This window comes from Urocitellus parryii, chromosome 2, assembly GCF_045843805.1.
Source record: "Urocitellus parryii isolate mUroPar1 chromosome 2, mUroPar1.hap1, whole genome shotgun sequence".
Taxonomy (NCBI): Eukaryota; Metazoa; Chordata; class Mammalia; order Rodentia; family Sciuridae; genus Urocitellus; species Urocitellus parryii.
This window is the reverse complement of record NC_135532.1, coordinates 48,173,756-48,195,761: the sequence shown is the minus strand read 5'-3', so window position 1 is coordinate 48,195,761 and position 22,006 is coordinate 48,173,756. Positions and strand designations below refer to the sequence as shown.

Sequence of the window (22,006 nt, the reverse complement as noted above, 5' to 3'; positions counted from 1 at the left end):
ATTTTCTTAACCTAGTTTTTATACATACACCTTGAACTGGGTTCCTGTTAACATCATTCCTTCCCATCATTCCTTCCCTTCCCATTGAAACTCAGGCTTTTGGGAATCATATGCTTTCCAAAATCCTTCTAAAGCGTATGAAACCTGTGATATATGCAGACACAAATATTTTACACAGTAATTGAATTCACCCTTTGAATCAAGTAATATTAAAGATAATAAAATATCTTTTCTCCCAAACTTGACTTGGGAAAATAGACCTGAAATACATGGCAATCCTAGACTTGCCTTTTAACAGAAGAAATCACCTTTTTTTTTTTTTTTTTACCCCCCTAAACCAATGGTTGTTATTTGGAACAAGTAGTATATTGGAGAGTGTCATGCAAGTCTCCCAATCTTTCAAATACTGACATGGAACGGTGGCAAAATTGTATTAGGGACAGAAGGTGGTTATGGTCTCAAGAAAGCAACATGGAGCCTTAGGAACCACAAGCAATATAATAAACCATCTAACTACTTTGTATCACTGACCATTAGACTTAGAGAAATTCTCACCAATTACTGCAATTTCACATTTAGTCCCACATTTTCTTTGTATATATGCTATTTGCTATCCCATACTCATGTTTATTAGTTCTATATTTTATATTTGCAAGGAAAAGTAATTCTGCTAACAGAACTCAACTGAAAACATAGGTGTGGAGCAGAAGAATAGAGAAGTTCTATCTTTTAGAATTATGAAACAGAAAGCCAGGAACCAAGCTCTTATGTCTGTTCCAACTCTGTCCCTCTAACTTGTTTGAATGCACTTTCAAGTGTTTTCTACATGCTCTCCTTTCCCAAGTGAGATTCATATGCATTAGATTCACAACAAGGCCATCTCAGGTCAAATTCTCTACGCAATAGATTCAGAAATTGGCATATGAAAGTAAAGCAGTGCTCTAAAAGAGAAGATGTGTGTCCTACCAGAAAAAATAACTAGTAGTCTACTTACATAAAACAATAACAAAAGACAAAAAGGTAAATAAATATCAGCTAATTGGGTAATAGCCTCAGGAAAAGGAAGTGTGTCTTAAAAATAAAACATGGATTAGATATTTTTTATTGAGATTGCTATTTATAAAAACCCTGTCAATGCTAAGAAGCTTAAGAGCATAATTTATATTCTAATTTAATTGTAATTTTGTCCTAAAATATAGAATAATTCCATTTCATTGCCTTCAATTTATTTTTCTATTCCTTCCTTTATACTTGCACATACCATGGTCTATTGTGTAGTACTTTGTAAAACAAAGGCACATTATAAAAATGTAAGAAATCATTATCATGTACTCGCTATGCAAGACTACAATGCCCAGAGCAGTGAAGGGAATTCTCTGTATAAAGCAAATTTTTTGCATGTTGCTGATACATTTCTCAAATCACCATCATTTCCATGGTAACAGACGGTGATATCAAAAAGACAGCCACTGTCTTCTAAGATCTAGCAGAGAAAAAAAAAATAAAGTGTCTCCAAATGCAGAAGCTTCTTAGTCAATCACAAATATTGTCAATAATTAGCAATAACAGCAAGGGGAATTCAATTACAGGCAAAGCAAATTGCTTTTTATTTAAATGCTCTCTTTTTAATGCATCCCAGTGTGAAAGTCCCTCTTTAAATTAGTGAAAGCATGTGTAATCTCAATACCTCCATTGGGGGTTGTAGGAATATATGTAGTCTCACTCATTGGTTGAGTGTTTAGAGTCTTAGGACAAAATTGTACTGCTGTAGGTACTTCAGAATGATAGATATAGATAGTAATTTAGGTATTTAAATGTATTCCAGCTTCATTTCCATTTTTTCCAGCTGTAAAATTATTGTATCCTAGCTTAATATATTCATGTTTATGTTATGTAAATTTAAATACAATCATAACCATTCTACAGACATTATCAAAACAGGATGGGCCATCTCCATTTCTTTTTCTAATACATTTTAACATTATAAAAAGTCCAACAAATATTCTACTACAAAAGAGCTGAGAGTACTCATCCCATTTTTGTTCCTGTCAGTTGGGTTTAATTTTTGCAGTAGGTATCATTTTAGTAGACATAGAGATAGTAGAAATGTGAAAAATTTATGAGCAGGAACCATAGCATCTGGAGGAAGTACCCAAGATGTTCACCCTTCAGTAACCTCATTAAAGTGATGAGAATAAAATAATTCAATTTGGGCATCTTGGGAAAATTTGCCTTAAGGTCAAAGTTTATCAACTGGTAAGAACTCTTCATTATATACCCCTTTGCTTCTCTTCTCTAAGAAGGAGTCATATTCCTAAAAACGACTGTTCTGCCCACTGATTTGCAACTTGGCACAGAAACATAGGATGTGCAAATTAGATCACTAACAGACCTGAGAGACTTAAAATATGAGAAAATATAAGCTATAAGCAACTTTCTCTTCTGAGGTGTAAACTCCAATATTTTCATCTGATCCACCTCAGGATAACAAATTTCCAGTTGATTTAATCCATATAATATTAGAAAATGGCTTGTGGCCACAATGCATGCAATTTCAGTGATGTTAGCTATAAAAACTAAGGTGCTTTGAATATACTCACCATTTTTGTTATGTATTATGTCTGCCTCAACAATACATAATTTCTTCAAGGCTGAAAACATGTTACCAAAAATTAATCACTTACATAATTTGGAATTCCCCTGTACACAGCAAAACATGTGACAAATTAAAGATGGGTAAAAACATATGCCTACCATTGAGAGGTAAAGTCCCATGGCCCTTGAACTTGGGCTTGATTTCTGACTTGCTTGACTAATGGCAGATATGACAAAAGTAATACTTGAGAACTTATAGAACTAAGTCATAAGTAATCTTTCAGTTTCTGCCAGGTTTCTTGAAGTACTCGATGGATATCATTAATTTCCAGGACATAAGCTGGATTTACTCTGAGATTACAGGACTAGAAAGGCTGTTTGTAAGGTTTACAGTTGACTGTCTTAGCTAAGCCTAGCCGTCAAACTATTCCTGAGGAGGAGTTAGATATGTGACTAAATCCATTTTGGTCTTCCAAAAAGGCCACCCATCAAGCCATCTTCCAACCCTGATGGCTTCCAGTTGATCCCTGACCAAATTCTAGACCCACAAAAATCTAGAGATATAATTAAGTGGTTGGTTTTATAAGGCTCAAAAATTATAAGTGGTTCATTTTACCAACAGACAAACCTATATTTTTTAAAAAGATGACAATATACATTTTTTGAAGATTGCAAAAGTGTTTAATCTACTGATACACTAGAGATCTATTTTTATCTGATCTTTTTTACTACTAAACCTTATCTCATAATTGCCCACTATTTCCCCCTTCAATACTGTACTTATTGACATTCTATGTTTTATTCTTTTTCATTCTAAAAAGTCAATTTCAAGTTAGTAATACTCTTTTGTTGGACAAATGAAAGTGTTTTAGACATATTTAAAGGTCTCCTATATATCTTTAAAGTCACATAAAACCCTACATTTACATGAAATAAGGTTATAAAGTTGAGTGGAAAACTTAAAGCAATTAACCTTCTACTTGTACAATAACAGACTCAGGGTTTTTTGTGTGATAATACATTGTGAAATATCAAGAGTAACAAAATGTTATAGTTTAAAATTGAAATCAAGATGGAAAATAGTTCGAAATCACAAAAAGAAAACACTAAGAGAAAAGGTCTAATTGCACACAAATTTCTATTTCAGGAGTTGGCGGGACATGAGGCATGCTTTAGTTACTGACACAATTCCTGGCACAAATTTTTGCATATGTGTTTGTTAAATTAATGATTTAAAAGATAAAATATTTCTAGGCAGAATGTAAAAGATTTTTTATGAACCATGACAAATAAAAATACTGAGATGCATAGAAGATTCACAACTAGTATCAAAAGAATTGAAAAAAAAGAATAAACACAGAAAACAAAACAGGTGGAAGAAATGCCACATAGTCCATGCTTCTTCCCAAGGAAGAGGTATATATCCTACTGCAGAAGTACCATCCTATAATCCACATGAGGAAAAAAAAAATGAGATGAACACAGGCACAAAACACAAGCACTCTTTTTAAGCTCAAGATATAATAAAATTATAGTATTGTGTATGGACATCTCTCTGAAGCAATCAGGAAGTAGCAGAAAATTTACCCAACTCAAATCCAAACAGACCCATGTTCTAATCCCAGTTGCTCCACTTACCACGTGCAAAACTTCCATCAAGTTTTAAGAAATATAATTTTATTATCTTCAAATGAAGATAAACCTCTTTTATTAATTCCTTAGTATGTGCCTGAGATATAATAGACACACCCAAGAAATGTTAGTCTTTTTCTTTTAAGAGGCATAGAGATTACACTACATTAGCATGCTATATGATTGTTGGTAAACTTACTTTTTTTAATCGCAAGAAATGAATTTGAATACTGTATCTAACATTTCAAACTCCATTAAACTATCTTTTTCTGCTTATTCATGTGTAAATAAAGGAAAATTAAAAACAACAGCAGTATGTATCTGGTATGCATTTCTATCTTTAAGGTTTAGTGGAGGTATGATTGATGTTTCTCTCTCTTCAATACATTATGACTTTAGAAAGTAACAGGAAAATATGTTAAGCAATTATCTCTGTCTACCTAGAAAACAAATCACATATTTCAGAAAAGAGGCCTTTATTAAATAACAAAAATGAGAAAGATTTTATGATGCAGAATATACAGAGTGTAAACAACACATTGAAGACATCAAGAGAATTAACTTATACAAAATAATCATTGAAGTATTGCTCATTGATTCTTATGTTAAAGTGAAATATGAAGCTTTTGGTTTTAGATATATAGTTGACTATATTGTTGACTGACCATTTATAAATATGCAGTTACTCCTTGAAATCATTATTTAAATTTTTTAATTCTAAAAGCAAACCTAGAGTGTAGGTACTACTGTTATCTCCATTTACCAGAGGAACAAACTAAATCACTTAGAGATTTAGTGACTTATTCAAGATGACACAACTAATAAAAGATCTATATACAAATGAAGATGAAAAATTCATATTGAGAAGTCAAAGTGTCCTAATCTTTCTGTTAAAATGGCATATTATCCCAAAATGTGCCAAATGAGTCAAAGGAATGAGATTACAAGAAATTAGCAGAAAATCTGCTTTCTGAACAAGCATATACTTCAGGTTTTTGTGACAACTTGATTGTTATCCCATTTCTCAATTATACTTCTACATACTGTTGTATTTGCTTATACCAACTGAAGTCTACTAGATAATGGCTACAATTATTGCTAAGACAATCCACCAACACTGTAGTTGATATTCATTAGTTGTTTGTTCAGAATCAGAATCAATCACCTCCAATCAGTGTGTTAAAGTTTTTGATTTTTTATTTTGTTACATTTTGTTTTTAAAGATTGTCCACCTATAATTTTCAGCTGTGTAAGGTTAGGTAGAATCAAATTATTAATCATAGATTGGTTTAGGGATGGACACTTGAAATAATTCTAGGTAATTAGAAAAAGAAGCTATTGACTGGTAAGTTCTGAGAAAGATTGTCTCCTTTTCCCTCTGAAAGCTACTGGAAAAGTACTTATTTTCTTTAGTAGATGATGTTTCACATATACAATAATTTGAGTGTGCAGCAATTATTGGCACTACTAGGAGGGAGAATCTAGATGCCAGAAAAATAAAGACAACTTCAAGGCAGTGCACCAGAAAGATATATAAGATGTTTCCATTCTCTTGATGGGAGCCATGCTACCTGTATTGTTCAATTATGCAAATCATTGAAGTCACTTTTCAACTTAAACCAAGTTTCATGATACAATCATACACAGCAGGATTTCTTAACCTCAGCACTACTGACATTGGCCCAGATAAACTTTGTTGTGGGGACTGTTCAGTGTATTGTAGGATATTTGGCAGAATATCCCTGTCCTTTATCCACTAGATGCTGGCAGAACATTCCCAGTCACTACAATATAAAAATATTTTACAGACATTCCCAAGTATTTCCTACTGGACAAAATAACCCTTTGTTGAGAAGCACCAGCAGAGGATATTAATAAATATGGGTGTCTTTCCACTAACCATTCTTTCTATCCTGAGTTTTATTCATGAAGTTTGATCCTTAAACTATGCCACATAACACTACTTAACTCTTTGGTCCCAAGTTTGTTTAAAGGCTAAAAATGTGAAATGTAGGCTGACAGATTTCAGGAAAAGTTTGTGTTTACATATAGAAAACCAACACTTCCTTTATCTTCTGAAAATAGGCGATTCCATTAGATTTGGGGAAATCAGTTGTGCTAGGAATCATGGCCAACTATCTCATGGCCATGCTGTAAAGACTCCTAAAACTTAAACCAAGTACAAAGACAAATGAATAAAGAACAAATTGTTGACAAATTTTATCTTGTAACTGAATCAAACCAACTCTGAAGACTTCCAGTTTCTTGATAAACCTATTTGAATTAGGTTATTACATATAACTATACATCTTCTCTAAGAATTTTCTTTGACTTGGAATATAAAAAATCTTTTAGGCAAACAAACAGATCAATCACTGTTTTCTGATAGATAGTGATGTTAATGTTCAATATCTTTCCATGCTTTCTCATATGATAGCCAACAACATTTGTGGCTATTGAGCACTTAAAAGTTGGATAATATGATGAGAACCTGAATTTTTAATACTAATTTTAATTGACTTAAATTTCACACAGGTAGGTAGATAGTGGTCACTCATTGTCCAATACATGGAGAAAACAAATTAGAAGAAGGTTATGCATTCAGATGCATGGTTAGCAATAAGCCTCAGTTAACAAATAAGGAAATACGAAACATGAAATTGAATTGTAAGATGAACAAAACTAGGAATCAAACAATTAGTCAACTATCAATATTCCAAATAGTGACATGTTGCTCTGAAGGCTGCCTAAAGCAGGTATAAAAGTTTAATTTGGACAAATTCATGTCACCGTCTACTTGGTCTTATATGTAACAGCCAAAGCTGTAGCATATGGATTAGACAATCTTAGGTCAGACCTACCAAATAAATGCACAGTCACCTTTGGCTGTGGTTGCAAAGAATATAAGATATTCATAACAGCATCTGCCTACTTCTTTAGTGGGCCTTATAAGCATTCAAAATAATAAATATGCCAGGCATAGTGGTACATGCCTGTCATCCTAGCCACTCAGGAGGCAGAAGCCAAAGCTGAGGCTGAGGCTGAGGCAGAAAGATCACAAGTTCAAGGCCAGACTGGGCAACATATCAAGACGTTGTCTAAAAAATTTTTTTAAAAAAGGTTAAAAGGTCTAGTGAGAGAGCACCCTGGTTTCAATAAACAACAACAAAAAACCCACATTATTTTCCTTTAAATTGAATTTCTTCTCAGCCATCTAGGATGTGGTATCATCCAGTTTTGATTAGTGAATAAACAGAAGAACACAGATCTTAAACAGGTGCTCTTTCTGCCACACCAAGGCAACCAGGAAATACCACCAATAAGTTCCTATGATATCTTCCCCATATAGCCTTAAAATTCCTCTGCTTCCTCTTTTAGTATCCTTTCGTCTCCCCAGGAAACAGTCCAAGAAATACTTAATTTCAAAATGTTATATCTACTACTTTATTTAACGTGTTGTTCTCTGTGCAAATACCAGAAATCCAAATAATTGTCTTTATTATTTCCAAAATTAAAATAGCAACTGCCCCCTGAAATCTACAAACACACACATAGGATGCCTATGTGTTTTCAGAGTGAAAGTTTGGTTATGTACTCAAATAATAAAAATAGTTTACCAGAGAGCAGAGTGACCTTTAAAACAAACAAACAAACAAACTCTATGAAACTCTTGTGAAACTCTATGAAACTCTTGTGAAACTCTATGTCAAAGCTACTTTGGAAGCTTAAAAACCAAAGGCATTAGCAGGTGGGTCCTGCTCCATATGTTTTCAGATATCTGAAAGACCTTCTATATGATAGTGTTTTACTAGCAAGTCTGAATGGTCAATCCAGTGGGAAAGAATGTTAGAGAGGGGAGGAGGGATTTCCAACAGGTGCAGCATGGTATAAACAGCAAAACTCAATCCTTTTTACAAGAGTTGTAAAAACAAAGAGGTGGTAGTAGCAGCCTGACAGCTTTACATATTACAAGGCCTTTGGTGATTGTTTTTGTGGTAGTTTTCTGCACCTAGCATAACTTACATATGACTTGCAGATTTGCAACAAACTGCTAAGTCACTGATTGGCATAATTTCTGGGTCCATATTAAACACTGCTCCTTATTGCAGGAAAGAGGATGACATAAACTTGAAATAAAATTTGCCACCAACTGAGTGGGTGCTACAATAATCTTTAACAAAGCAGCCAAAAAAGAAAATATTAATCTTGTTGCTGAGAAAAAGTCTTTTACTTTGCCCAGCATTGTTGGAACATTTGGAGAGATCATGAGCAAATATTTAGGTTAGGGAGATGTCAGCCAAGGTAAAGGTCTATCAGTGAAAAGGGCATTGGGAACTTCTGTCTAGAGTGAAATATTTTGCCAAGTGAAAGTATCTAAAGGGAGAATAAAACATATCAAAAGATTTATGGTTAGTTTTGGGAGGAGAAAAGGAAAGGACTAAAGGAGAGGAAAATAAGAGTTTGAGCATACAAAAGTAAATAAAGTTTAGAAAGTGGTCTATTTAACAGTATCCATTTCACTAAATAGAAGTATATAATATAAATGAATAATTTAACAGCGAGACAAGAGAGGATAGCAGCTGTGTGGAGAGGTAAATTCCAAGCTTCAGTTAAGTGTACTTTTCAGACTATTCTCTTTGGAAGTATTTTCTGCCAAAAATATGCTCCCAGGCTCACCTCAGGTGATGCATTAGCATTCTGAAAGCTTTTACCTAAACCAATAAATGAAATTCCCTGATTAGCTACAAGCCCTGTAGACTTGGGAACTTTACCCATTAATTAACAAGGGGACAAGTGAAAGGAAGTAAAGGGCAAAGCACAGACGCATAGGGCAAGAAGTGTGGCCATTTCTATTAAGTTCTAGGATAACAACAAAAATGAAAACAATTGATTTGTGGCCACCCTTTTCTGGGCGATTTGTTGAAATAGCTAGAATTTGGTTTAAAATAACATAATTCAGCTGATCAGTGATCTGTATATGTATGGGCTGGTTTATGTGCTAACTGGTATGTATAAATATTTATGACACATTTGTAAATTCTATTTAAGGGAACATTATGGATAATTTCATTTTGAAAATTGTAATGCTGGGACCAAGAGGAGATTACAAATACATTTCCTAATAGAAATCAGTCAGATACATATATGCTAATAAGATGAAGAGCCACCATAATAATTTCCTTTTCCACTCAAAAATGCAAGTGATGGCTGGATTGTAAAGACACGGAGGATATGTGACAATGAAATATGTATTAACTGAACCAGAAATATCAGACACAAGTAATTTTTCCTTTATAAACAACTGATCTATTTGGATAGGAAAATGTCACATTGAAGCACAAAAGCACCTGGAGTGGGGATAGAAGGAAGATTGGTTGCAGGAATTCTAGATGAATTTCAGAGTAACAAATCAGCCCCTGACAAGAGCAGCACTGAACAGTTTGATAATATAAATATGCAGAGGGTATACTCTAGCCTGGAGAAGATGTAGAAACCAACACTATCTAAATCTAATGTGATTGCAGAATAAACCATGTTTGCTTTCTGTATCTCTCTATAGAATTACTGAATTTAAAATAGCAAATTCCATCTACTCTAATCTGATCATATTTTCCCTAGAGAGTTACAAATGGTATTTCTTAAGAACTGCTAAACTGACTTCCCTAGAGATCAAAAAACAAAATAATGCTGACTTCTGATTCTAATATAAATCTTTGCATTTACCAAAATTTACATAATCATTAGGAATAATGACTAGAAGAATGTTTGGTGAATTAAGATGAGCATATATATATATAATTAGATAATTATTAAATAAGTTTTATAATAAAATCAATATATTACTTATGGTAGTATTATCAGAAATAAGATTTCTAAAATAAACATTTTCAGTCACTTAGTTAATGAGCAATCTCCAAGACTGTATAAACCAAGCTGTTAAAGAAAAATAACAAACTTATGTGGGCTGGAGTAAAGAGGATATTTTATGAAATAGAACTTGACATGCCTGGAATGAAGAATTCTCCATCTAATTCTTAATTTTATTAAAAGTGGAATTTCCAAAATTTGAAATGGAAATTAATGAACTTCTGTGCATTAACATTTAATATATAAATCCAGAAGTTACAATGAGACTGAATAGTTCTCACTAATTGAAAATGTGTTTGAATTTATTGATATATTTAAAGAAAGGATGCATTGTATTCAGCAGGTACACAGGTTGCTATGGAACCCAGGAACAGAGAATATCAGTGGATATCATTGTCCTTGCTTTCCTAATAGAGAAGCTAAGATGTTCAGAGACTATTAAATACCTGACATGCTCAATTGTCCTTTGTCTATTTTCCTAACCCCTTCTCAAGTTTCTAGCTCTAGGTCTCTCTCCTTCTAAGAGAATGGGATGGATATTAGAATTTACATAGGACAGAGTGTTTACTATGAAGAAAACCATCTGCACTCATAACTTGGCTCTGTCTCTGTATGATTTATAAAAGTTACTATATCTCTTGGTGATCCCGTTTCTAAATAGAATTAATAACTGTGGTCACTTCATAGAGTTTGAGGAAAAATAAATGGAAGATATATAATTAGAGAATTTCCCAGTACACATTGTATGCACAAAAGTATAATAATCAATTTATATGGTCCCAATGATAGTGATTCCCATAGTAAATTAATGAGCAAATTTCTCTTATGTAGCTTACTTAGCAGAGAATAACCAACTTAAAATATGATATACTAAATCTTTGTGATAGCTCCTAGCACCAGTAACTGGGCATTTTATTGCCATTAATGTGCTATATTTATTTTGTTAATAGAATTTCATTTTCAAAAGTGTACTCATCCTTGGGCTTCAGCAACAGTGGGCATCAATGTCATTGTATTAGAGGTCATCTCTCTCAGATTTCTTCTAAATCAACATTTTCAAATGTTCAGCTCTGTGGAATAGTAGTTCCATGGCACATTACCCCAAAAAAATAATAAGAAAAAAGAAAGGTTCCTTGTCCAGAAGATGCCACATGCTGTACTATTTTTTAAACTTTCATAGAAATTCTATATCCTGTCCATACACAGGAACAGGGTTAGCTCTTGATCCATTCTTTTTTGCAAGGATATTACTTTAAAAAATGAAATCATCATTTAATGGATGATTTCTTCCTCCTAAATCAGGGATGAAATATAAGATGGTAAATATGTTCTGATTTACATGTTGCTAAGGACTGAATGTTAGTTTTCCTTGAAATTCATATTAAAGTCTTAACCTCCATTGTGGATATATGGAAATAATTAAGGTTAAAGAAATTCATAAGGGTAGAGCTCTGATCCAATAGGATTATGTTCTTATAATAACACACACTGGAGAGCTCTACCTTTTTCTGCCCTCTTACTCCAACCCTGCATGAAAATAATAAAGACTATACAAAACATAGTAATGTCAGGAAAACAAACTCTACCAGAAGCCAAATAAGCTATCACCTTGATCTCAGACCATGGACTTCTAGCTTCAAGAATTGTGGAAAAATAAATTTATGCTTTTTAAATCATCTCATCTATGACATTTTATTATTGTAGCCTGAACTGACCAATATGCGTGTGAATGGAGATTGATTTTGTTGGTGGCTACCTACTGCATAGTGTTAGAAAAACTCAGAACCTGCTGTGAGTTTTTCTAACCTGCTGTGAGCAATATTTGGGAATGGTGGTATGAATTTCAAGTGAATGCTTATGACTTTCGATAGATATTTGAAATTCCTCAGCAAGGTATTCATTAGCATGGTCCTTCTTCATGTCTTAGCCCCAACATACCATGGGAATATTCTTAAAAGAAAAATAAATGAGGGTATTAGTTTCTTTTAAAATTTTTGATCCCAAGCCCAGTGGCAATCTTAATGAGTTTTCCCTAATGTCTTCTGACCTGAGCATTCTCTACTCCTCTCAAATCTTTAATATACCTTGTTTTATTCAGCTTTTTCACCACTGCGACTAAAAGATCTGACCAGTATAAATGCAGAGAAGGAAAAGTTTATCTGAGGGTTCATGGTTTCAGAGTTCTCAGTCCATAGACTGCAGGCAGTATTCCTTGATGCTCTAGGTAAGGCAGGATATCTTGGCAGAAGAGTACGGTAGATGAAGACACCTCACATTATAATCAGAAAGCAGAGATAGATTTCCATTTGCCAGATACAGATATATACCCCAAAGTCATTCCCCTAATGCCCACCTCCTCCAGCCACAACCCACCTGCTTTCAGTTACCACTCAGTTAATCCCATTAGAGGATTAATTCACTGATTGGGTTAAGACTCTAATAACCCAAGTATTCCTCTGAACCTTCTTGCATTATCTCACACATGAAACTTTGGGGGACACCTCGCATCTCTAATGATAATGATCTTGATACACAAATGTTGTCCTGTACCTATTATCTATTTCCTAGCTATTAGAATAAATTTTCTTTCCCTAAAAAGAGTCCATTCCTCCACAAGAAAATAAAAATTATTCTATTTACTTTAACCAAGAATTTATTAGAGTAAATTAGTTACATAAGTGTTGGAAGACACAAAGTTAAAAGACAGCTCCTAGCTAAACATTATAGCAGGAAGCTTTTCTAGAGCTGAAGACCAAAGGAAAGAAACTGCGGTTAAGAGAACACAGAAGAAAGCCCAGCAGAGCTGGAAATTGGCACTAAGGAGGTGACATCACAGGTGCTAGGCCCCAAATAAGCTACTGGCTCTGAGGAGTATCACAACCTATATCACTTCATCAGCATTCAAATCCCTTCTTGAACATTCTATAAAGCCATCTCTGGACATCACATTCCTCTATAAATGCTATCTTGCATCAGTAATCTTTTTAACTACAAAACTTTTCCAAATAGCTACCTAGAAAGTCTATTTTCACTTTGGTAATTATTATTCAATTATTAACCAACTTTGGTTTTACTTGCACCTTCTTGTAGCATAATTCCATAAATACTGAGCCACAATGTTCACAGAGTGAAGGACCCTTCATACCTTATGCCCATCTGACTTAACCTCTGACTCCATTCAACCCAGATGGATACTCTCTCCTAATGGACATACCCCTCTTTGTAGATTTCTATAACTTTCCAGGTACCTAACTATTTGATATTCTCAGTCTGTTATATTTGCAGTGCTTATTGTATTTCACTTCTAAATGTTAGTATGTAACAAGTTTTGATCCTGGTTCATACTATTTCTGTGGCTTCACTAACTCTGTAAAGAATCTGATATAGACTTAATTAACAGCATCTATGTGTTTATTAATGCTAAATTCATATATCTAAATGATATTTCTCTTCTCAATTTCATTCATCCACTAGCCCAATATTCCTCTTCATTGTTGTAAAAGCCAACTCAAACAAAATATAGTCAAAATGATACTGCTGATTATCTCTTAAAACATTTTCCTATTTTCGCCTTCTCCAAGTCAGGACCTAAAATCAATTCCTACCACTTGCTCAAGTTAAAAATTAAAGAATATCCTTGATGGTTCAATTTCATTTATCCTCCACACCCAATTTTTATAAGTATGCCCTTGTTTTGACTTCCAAATGTATATGAAATTCATTTACTACTTGCTATTCCCATATTTAGCACTGAGGGTTCAAACCACCACTACCACATAGTCTTCTGTAGCTTCAGTACTGATTCAATCTCTCCATCATAGAGTGATCTTTTTAAAAAATGACTCAACTCTGGTTATTTTTTTTCTTTTGAAGATTATCTTCCTACAACACTTGTACATATTCCAAATGATATTCCATAGCCTAGAGAGCCTTGGCTGACCATTTATATAACTTCACCTTCTGCAAGTCTCCAATATACAAATTGCTATGTTCCAAAAACATTCTACTTCCTTCAGATATTTAACAAATCCTGAGCCCTAATGATACACTCCCATTATGGCAAGCACAATGCTTTTCATCACGAATACAGTCTAATAGAAAATGACTCAAATGCACTCACATGTGTGCATGCATGCACACAATCAGACTTTAATAATGTTGAACAGGAAATGAACATAATTTAGGACAAAAATTGCAGTTGGCAAAAAGTTAAGCTCAAACCTGAAAAATGAGTACTCCTATAAAGGGAATAAATATTTAAGACCACCACCATGTGAAAAAGCTCAAAAAATTAGTATAGAGTAACATCTGGTAGGAACCCAGGATGGTTGGAGTACAGAAAATAAGATGGAAACAGGTCAGGGTTATAACTGTAAGGAGGTAATAGACACAACAATTTGGAGCATTATGTATTTCTCAACCATGGGAATACTGATATTTTAGATCAGAAAATCTTTGTTGTGGGCAGCTAACATGTATATAATAAGATAGAAGAATTTATGGACACTAGACAAAAAAACATATGTGTTTGAATTTGACAATTATAAATGCCTCCATATATTGCAAAATGTGCCTTAGGATGCAAAATAATTCTCAATTGAAAATCATTTGACTTTTGTAAAAAGTTGTAATTATACTCTAAATGTGAATTATGAATTCTGTACTCTATAGTATTTCATTTAATGATCTATTCATCTATCCAATGAATATTTGTCTAACTGACCACCTAATACTTTCCAGACACTAACTTCTAGAGATAAAAATTGAAAACAAGTTCCTCCCTCCATGAGTTGTACAATCGAGTGCAGAAGAAAAACTCTAAACAAGTAATAACATAATTAAAATATTTATGAAAAGTTCTATGAATAAAATGTACATATAATAGGCACACCAATTTGGAGTATTATAACATTAATTTTCAGTTAAACAGTCACAGTTCAAGATAGGTAAATTTAGTCATCTAGCATCCCTTCATATATCAAAATCTTCTATAACTTTCAGTTAAGGTGTATGTTCCATCTTGTTAAGCTTATTGATATTTTTACTTGAAAATAAACTTTTAGAAGTTTTAAGATCTTAGAAGATATTTTATATTGAATGACCCAACACTGATCATGAAAATATTATGAGAAATTAAATGTGAGTCTGAATATAGAATTTAATAGTGGTGGCCCAGTAGGATGAACATTCAACTATTTTCATAAATGAAAGGACATACTGATGAATTGGATATGTGTGGTCAAACACAGCAATGAAAAATGATGAGTTTTAAAGAAATCTATAAACAGAAAAATAACTACGTAACTTTTACCAGAAATAAGATACCCAACTAAACAAAGGAGATAAATTCTTCTGATTATATGAAATTAATGGAAATTCACAAAGATAATTAAAAGGGAGTCTCATAAGTCAGTGGCAAAGTTAATCACTACAGATCATTATCATTATGTTCATGATTCTAGCCATTTCTCATATTTCTAATTGTGTAATATATTGTCTGTACGTAATGCAAAGCAAGCTAAAAGTTGTATCTGTCCTTAACCCACAGCAGATTATAAAAAGCAGATATACTGTTGGTGCTTTCATTGTTTCAGCTTATTTGACATGTGAATTTTGACTTTATAACTGAGGACATCAAGGTAAAGAAGAAAAAGATGGATGTGGAAGGGCAGAATTTGAGGCAAGATTCAGTAATGGAAAAGGGGAAAGAAACCCAGAATAGCCAAAGCAATCATGAGCAAGAAGAACAATGCTGGAGGCATCAAACACTGTACCTGAAATGACACTAGAGAGATACAGTAACAGAACATGGTATAGAGAGCAAAATAGACATGAGGACCAATAGAATATAAGAGAAGACACAAGAGACAAACCCACATAGAGTCATCAGATTCGCAATGAAGATTCCAAAAACACATGTCGGAGAGAAGATAGCCTTTTAAACAAATGATGCTGGGAAAACTGGATATCCATATAAACAAGAGTGAAACTTGATCCCTAGCACTCATGCTCTACAAGTCAAATCAATGTGGATTAAAGACTCAGGAATTAGACCAAAAACTCTGCAATTGCTAGAAGAGAATATAGACTGTACAATATACTAGTACAGGCATCAACTTCCTTATCAAGACCCCTAAATCTGAACAAAATAAAACCAAAATCAGTAAGTGGTAAGGTATCAAATTAAAAAGTTTCTACATAGTAAAGGGGAAAATTAAGAGTAAAAAGAGAGCCTACAGAATGAGAGATGATCTTTGTCACCTGCTCCTCGGGAGATTAACACTGAGAGGGTATAAAATCTTAATAAAACATAAAAATACCTCAATTAAGAAATAAGCAAAAGACGTAACGAGACACTTCTTAAAAGAATACAAGTGCCAACACATATGAAAAAATATTCAACATCTCTTGTAATAAAGACTACATTGAAGTTTTCTCTTATTCTAATGAGAATGGCAACTATCTAGAATACAAATAATAATAAATTTTGGCAAGGATGTGGGGGAAAAGGTACCACTTATATATTGTTGGTTAAGACTGAAAATTTGTACAGTCATTCTGGGAAGCAGTATGGAGATTTTGCAAAAAGCTAGGAATAGAACCACCATATGACCCATCTATCTCACTCCTCAGGATATATCCAAAAAATCTAAAATTGACATACTAATTTATAATCACACTAACAGTATAAAGGTATTCCTTTCTTTCCACTTCCTCTTTAGCATATATTACTGTTTATATTCTTGATGGTTGCCACTCTTACTTTTATAAGATGAAATCTCAGTGTAGTTTCAATTTGCACTTCCTAATTGCTAATGATGAATGTTTTTCATGTATTTATTGGCAACTTGTATTTCTTTTTTTGAGAGGGTTTGCTTTTAATTCATTTTCATTGTTATATTTTTTGAGTTCTTTTTATATTCTGTATATCAATCCTTTATCAAAATATTTTTCTAATTATGTAGGTTCTGTTTTTGCATTCTTGTTTCTTTTGCTATGCAAAAGATTTTTAATTTGATGCCATTCCATTTATTGATTCTTCATATTATTTCCTGAGCTTTAGGGGTCCCATTGAGAGAGCTGTTGCCTGTGCCTACATGGTGGAGCATTTAAACTATGTTTTCTTCTAGGAGTTGCATAGTTTTTGGATAAATCCTAGGTCTTTTATCCATTTTGAATGGATTTTTTGTTCAGGGTGAGAGCATGGCCACTATTGAAATCAGTATGAAGGTTCTTCAAAAGACTAGGAGTGGAATTACCATTTGACCCAGCTATACCACTCCTTTGTATTTGTCCTAAAGAATTACATCATTATATTATAGTCATACATGGATACTCACGTTTATAGCAGTACAGTTTGCAATAACCAAAGTATGAAAATGGGGTAGGCATTCATAAACAAATGAATGGAAAAAGAAAAAAACTCCCCTCTCTCTCTCTCTCTCTCTCTCTCTCTCTCTCTCTCTCTCTCACACACACACACACACACACACACACACACACACACACCACACACACACACACCCACCCAATAGAGTTTACTCAACCATGAAGAAGAATAAAATTATGTCATTTGCAGGAAAATGGATGGAACTAGATACAATTGTGTTATGCAAAATAAGTCAAAATTTAGAAGGTTCTCATGTTATCTCTCATATGTGGAAGTTAGAGATTAAAAAGGAAAAGAATGCTGTGGGGAGGGATTCTTATGAAAATCAAAGGGACATCAGTAATGTAGAAAAAAGATACCAGGAGAAAGAGGAAAAGAAAGGGGAAAAACTGTTGAATAATATAAGCCAAATTATATGATCATATTGTATGTACATATGAATATGTACCATGTTATAAAAAATCCTATTATGTACAATTATAATTCATCAATATGAAAAAATATAAATAAATCAGTATACTATAGGGATGCAGCCACATTTATAGCAGCACAATTTTTATAGTAGCACAATTCACAATAGCCAAGTTATAGATGCCTGTCAACAAAGGAAGGATAAAGAAAAAGTGAGTTTTATGCAGCCATAGAGAAGAATGAAATAATGGCATTTGTTGTTTTAATTGATAAAACTAGAGAACATCATGCTAAGTGAAATAAACCAGTCCCAGAAATTCAAGGATCAAATGTTTTCTTTTATATGCATAAGATGACTCAAGATAATGAGGAAAAAAATAAAAGATAGGAGGAATCCCTTAGAAAATAGATGAGAGATCAGTGGAGCAGAGGAAGAAAATTGAAGGGGAAAGGTAGGGAATGGGAAAAACGAAGAAAACTGTAAATGAATCTGATCAAACTTTCCTATGTGCATACATGAGTATATCTCAGAGAATTACTTTTAGGTGTGTTCATAATGCACTAATTTTAAAAAATAACTATAAACAAACAAGAATGGTTAGTAACCAAATAGAGGAAAGGGAACAAGAGGAGAGAGGAGGGCAGGGTAATGAGTAGTATTGGGAATTTAATGGAAGCAAATTTATATTTCATGCTTGTATAATTTTGACAAAATGAACCTTAATAGTATATATATCTTTAATGAACTAATAAGATATGGGAAAAAATAACTTAAGACATAATGGCCATACAACTAGATCTCAGCCTTTTCCACAAGAGCATTTAAAAGGCCTCTGCAAGACCATGATGTAAAATGAAAGCTTACAAGTTTATTGGGCATACCAGCTGTCTCTGGCCTTAGTTACCAGGATTTCTCTTACTAAGCAAACATGTGTTTGGCTTTAGGGCTTAAAGCATTTCCATTTGTAAATGTTGTACAGACAAGCAACCATTTCCTTTAAAAAGCTACCTTTTGGCTCCTGGTATATGCACAGATAAATGTTTACTGACAACTGACATAGAGTTCTCTCTCATTAAAAATGCTGCCAATATGAAAGTAAACCGACAAAAATAAATATCACCAAACAATGTATGTGGTTTTGTATTTTGATCCACATGATGCTTCAGATTTTTGGAAGGGAAAAAACTGTTTTGGAAATCATCAGATTTGTTGATGATATGAGAAAAACCTACCTATATTAAGACAAACTAAAATAAAACTAACAAAAACAGCCACGTTATAATTCACAAGCAAGTTTTGTAAAAATCTATTTAATTTTCCATGATGGACTGACATTATGTTTATCCAAATTCATATGTTGAAACCTGAGCCCTCCATTTTGAAATCAGAGATACAGAATTTATAAAAGGAATTAAGGTCAAATGAACTTCATAATGGTGAGGCTCTAATCTGATAAAACTTATAAGAATAGATACAAGTGTATACAGAGAAAAGACCTTGTGAGGACACAGGAAGAAAGTGACCATCTTCAAACAAAAGGAAAGAACCTCAAGAGAAGCCAATTCTGCCAACCCTTAATCTTGAACTTCCAGACTTCAGAAGTGTGAGAAAATAAATTTCTGTTGTTTTAGATGCATGGTCAAGGAATTTTGCTATGACAACCAAGCCAACTAATACATTATCCACTTTTAAATATTACTCTCAGTTTGATATTATTATTATAGTTTACACATGGGAAAATAAAAGACAATGAAGGTAAGATTATGTATTCTTAAGTCACAGAGCTGGAGGCTGAAAGAGTTCTCCTCACAGATCCACTATATCACAAACATCTCATGACTGACCAAAGGCAAGTCATTTTATCCATAAACCAGCAAATTTCCCAATTCAATAACAGAATAATGCTTATGCTTATGATACAGGTATAATTTTAGACATTATTATTTAAGAAGTGCATGAAAAATACACATGAGTCAGAAATAAAAATCCTTCATGATACTTCTTTTTCTAGAGCTCTTCAAATTTATACTTAGTGGCTATGTTATTCAGTTTTAACACTTCTTATTTACATCATAAATATTTATTAGCTATGTTTCAAAGTGATTTTTAAAATCTAAAGTGCTAAAGAATTTAAAAGGTCCTTCATTCAGATACATTTATATAGGTATAGACACATGTCTCTTCATAAACCAATATTTACATAAGTTATTAAGAGAGTGAAGTTCCTACAGTTACAAGGAAATAAAGCATATGACACTCTACTTTTTATTTACACTAGTAATTAGAGATATTGTTATGGTAATTAAAAACCAAGGTTATGTAAATGTATTTTAATTTTTTTCTCAATCATAATTTCTTTTCTCTAATAGGCACATTCATTGTTATATTAGAAAAATATAAGATAATGCAACATTCAAACTTGTCTCTGGTTACTAGATATTCCAAGTGATAGAAAAATTAGATGTCTTTGAGCACTTTCATATTCCACTGTATACTATCCTCTTAAATGCTCTAATTTAGCTAAATCTGTCAGAAAATTAATAATGTCACCATTTTAAACATTTAATCTATCAATGACTATCAACTTTGAGATAAGTTATGGTGTATATTATTCAATATTATCATTTTTCTATTAAGAAAATAAATTATTTAAATATTCATAATGTTTATAAAACAACTTTTTTGACTAGAAGGTATGAATCAAGTTTTATCTGGTCCCATTCATTCTCAGGGATAAGTGCTTATAAACACTTACATATAATGCTAGAGAAATACAGAACAATTTCTCTACACCTACAAGGTTATTCCAGATTGGTGATGTAGCTGTTAACTACAGAAAGAAAAAAAAAAATCATCTTACACCTCACTGGAGGGAGCAAGCTTATTTCTGAGGATAAACAAAGGCAGAAGGTCTAGATTACTATATTTGAATACTTCCGTCCTTTTAGGGACTTGTCATAGGCACATCACATCTTTGTGATTTAAGTTTCAAACATTCTCTAATGGAATGGAGGTTATGTTCAGTCCATTATGTGAAATAACTGATTTGCACAGCAGCTTCTGCTTTTGACTAGGCTCAGCTTCCTACACTCAGTGATAGAGAAATTTTCATTATATTCATTTAAATATAAGCTGAAAGTGGATTTTATGCCTCCCCCAGGTTTGCAAGCTATTAACTAAAACTCACATACTGTTCGGAGTTCTTAGACTATATTCCCCAATTCCTTTGCAAATTTATGTGGACACAGGCTTTCATTTCTAGTCAATGAGATACAAGTGGACATAATATATGCCACTTTGAGGTCTGGCTCATGTACTTCTCCAACACAAACTAATCATGCCATCTCCCTTTTCAGTGCCCACATAAAGGACTTTAGAAGCAACCTTGAAAGCCACTGTTGAACATGACAGAATTTCCATCAGCTTGGAATCCTGAAAGTATGTATGGGGAAGATGTAGCCTCTTGCACAGGACTAACACACATTCAAGAAACAGACTTCATCTCATGTCAGCCAGTATATATTGGAGAATTCATTTGTTACTTCACTTATTTAGCCGCATTTGTAGAAAATTTTCTCTATGCAATAGTAAATTTTCATTTAATGGTCATGAGATAATTGATTTTGGCTAAATTCTTACTATAAAATCCTCACTAAAATATTGGTTTTAAATGTTGAACAAAAATAAAACACTGAAACAATAAAAGTATTTGTAAATATATAACAAATATTTGTAAATATATATATTTACAAACATTTTGTAAATATATTATATATATAATATATATGTATATATACATATATAATATGCAAAAAAATCTTTGTAATATATAATATACATAAAGTCCACATGTAAGTGATAATGTGTATAAATCCATATTTTCAAAAATATTCTTGATAATTTTAAATTTTGGTCAGTTTTAAGCTCTGAAAATAAAATTATTTTGTTTTGTAATGTAGCTTAAAAATAATTCATACTAAAAATATCAGTTCTACCATTTCCTCCTTGCTTCCTATTAATATCATTTCAGTTTGAAATTTTCCTCGCAGGAATATTTTAAGCCATTTGTTCACTTTGTTCAGTGAATTTGTTAAAATGAAATGATATAA

At 32.9% G+C, this 22,006-nt stretch overlaps 1 long non-coding RNA gene across 3 annotated transcripts in view; it reads left to right on the top strand.

Annotated features, from left to right (window-relative positions):
- Window positions 1-21,585, top strand: part of LOC113190362 (uncharacterized) — a 168,023-nt gene extending 146,438 nt beyond the window's left edge. For all 3 annotated transcript variants that reach the window (XR_013342420.1, XR_003301773.2, XR_003301772.2), the window contains one exon: window positions 21,254-21,585. This is a non-coding gene — a long non-coding RNA (uncharacterized LOC113190362). The remainder of the gene's footprint in view (window positions 1-21,253) is intronic.
- Window positions 21,586-22,006: the final 421 nt, after the last annotated feature.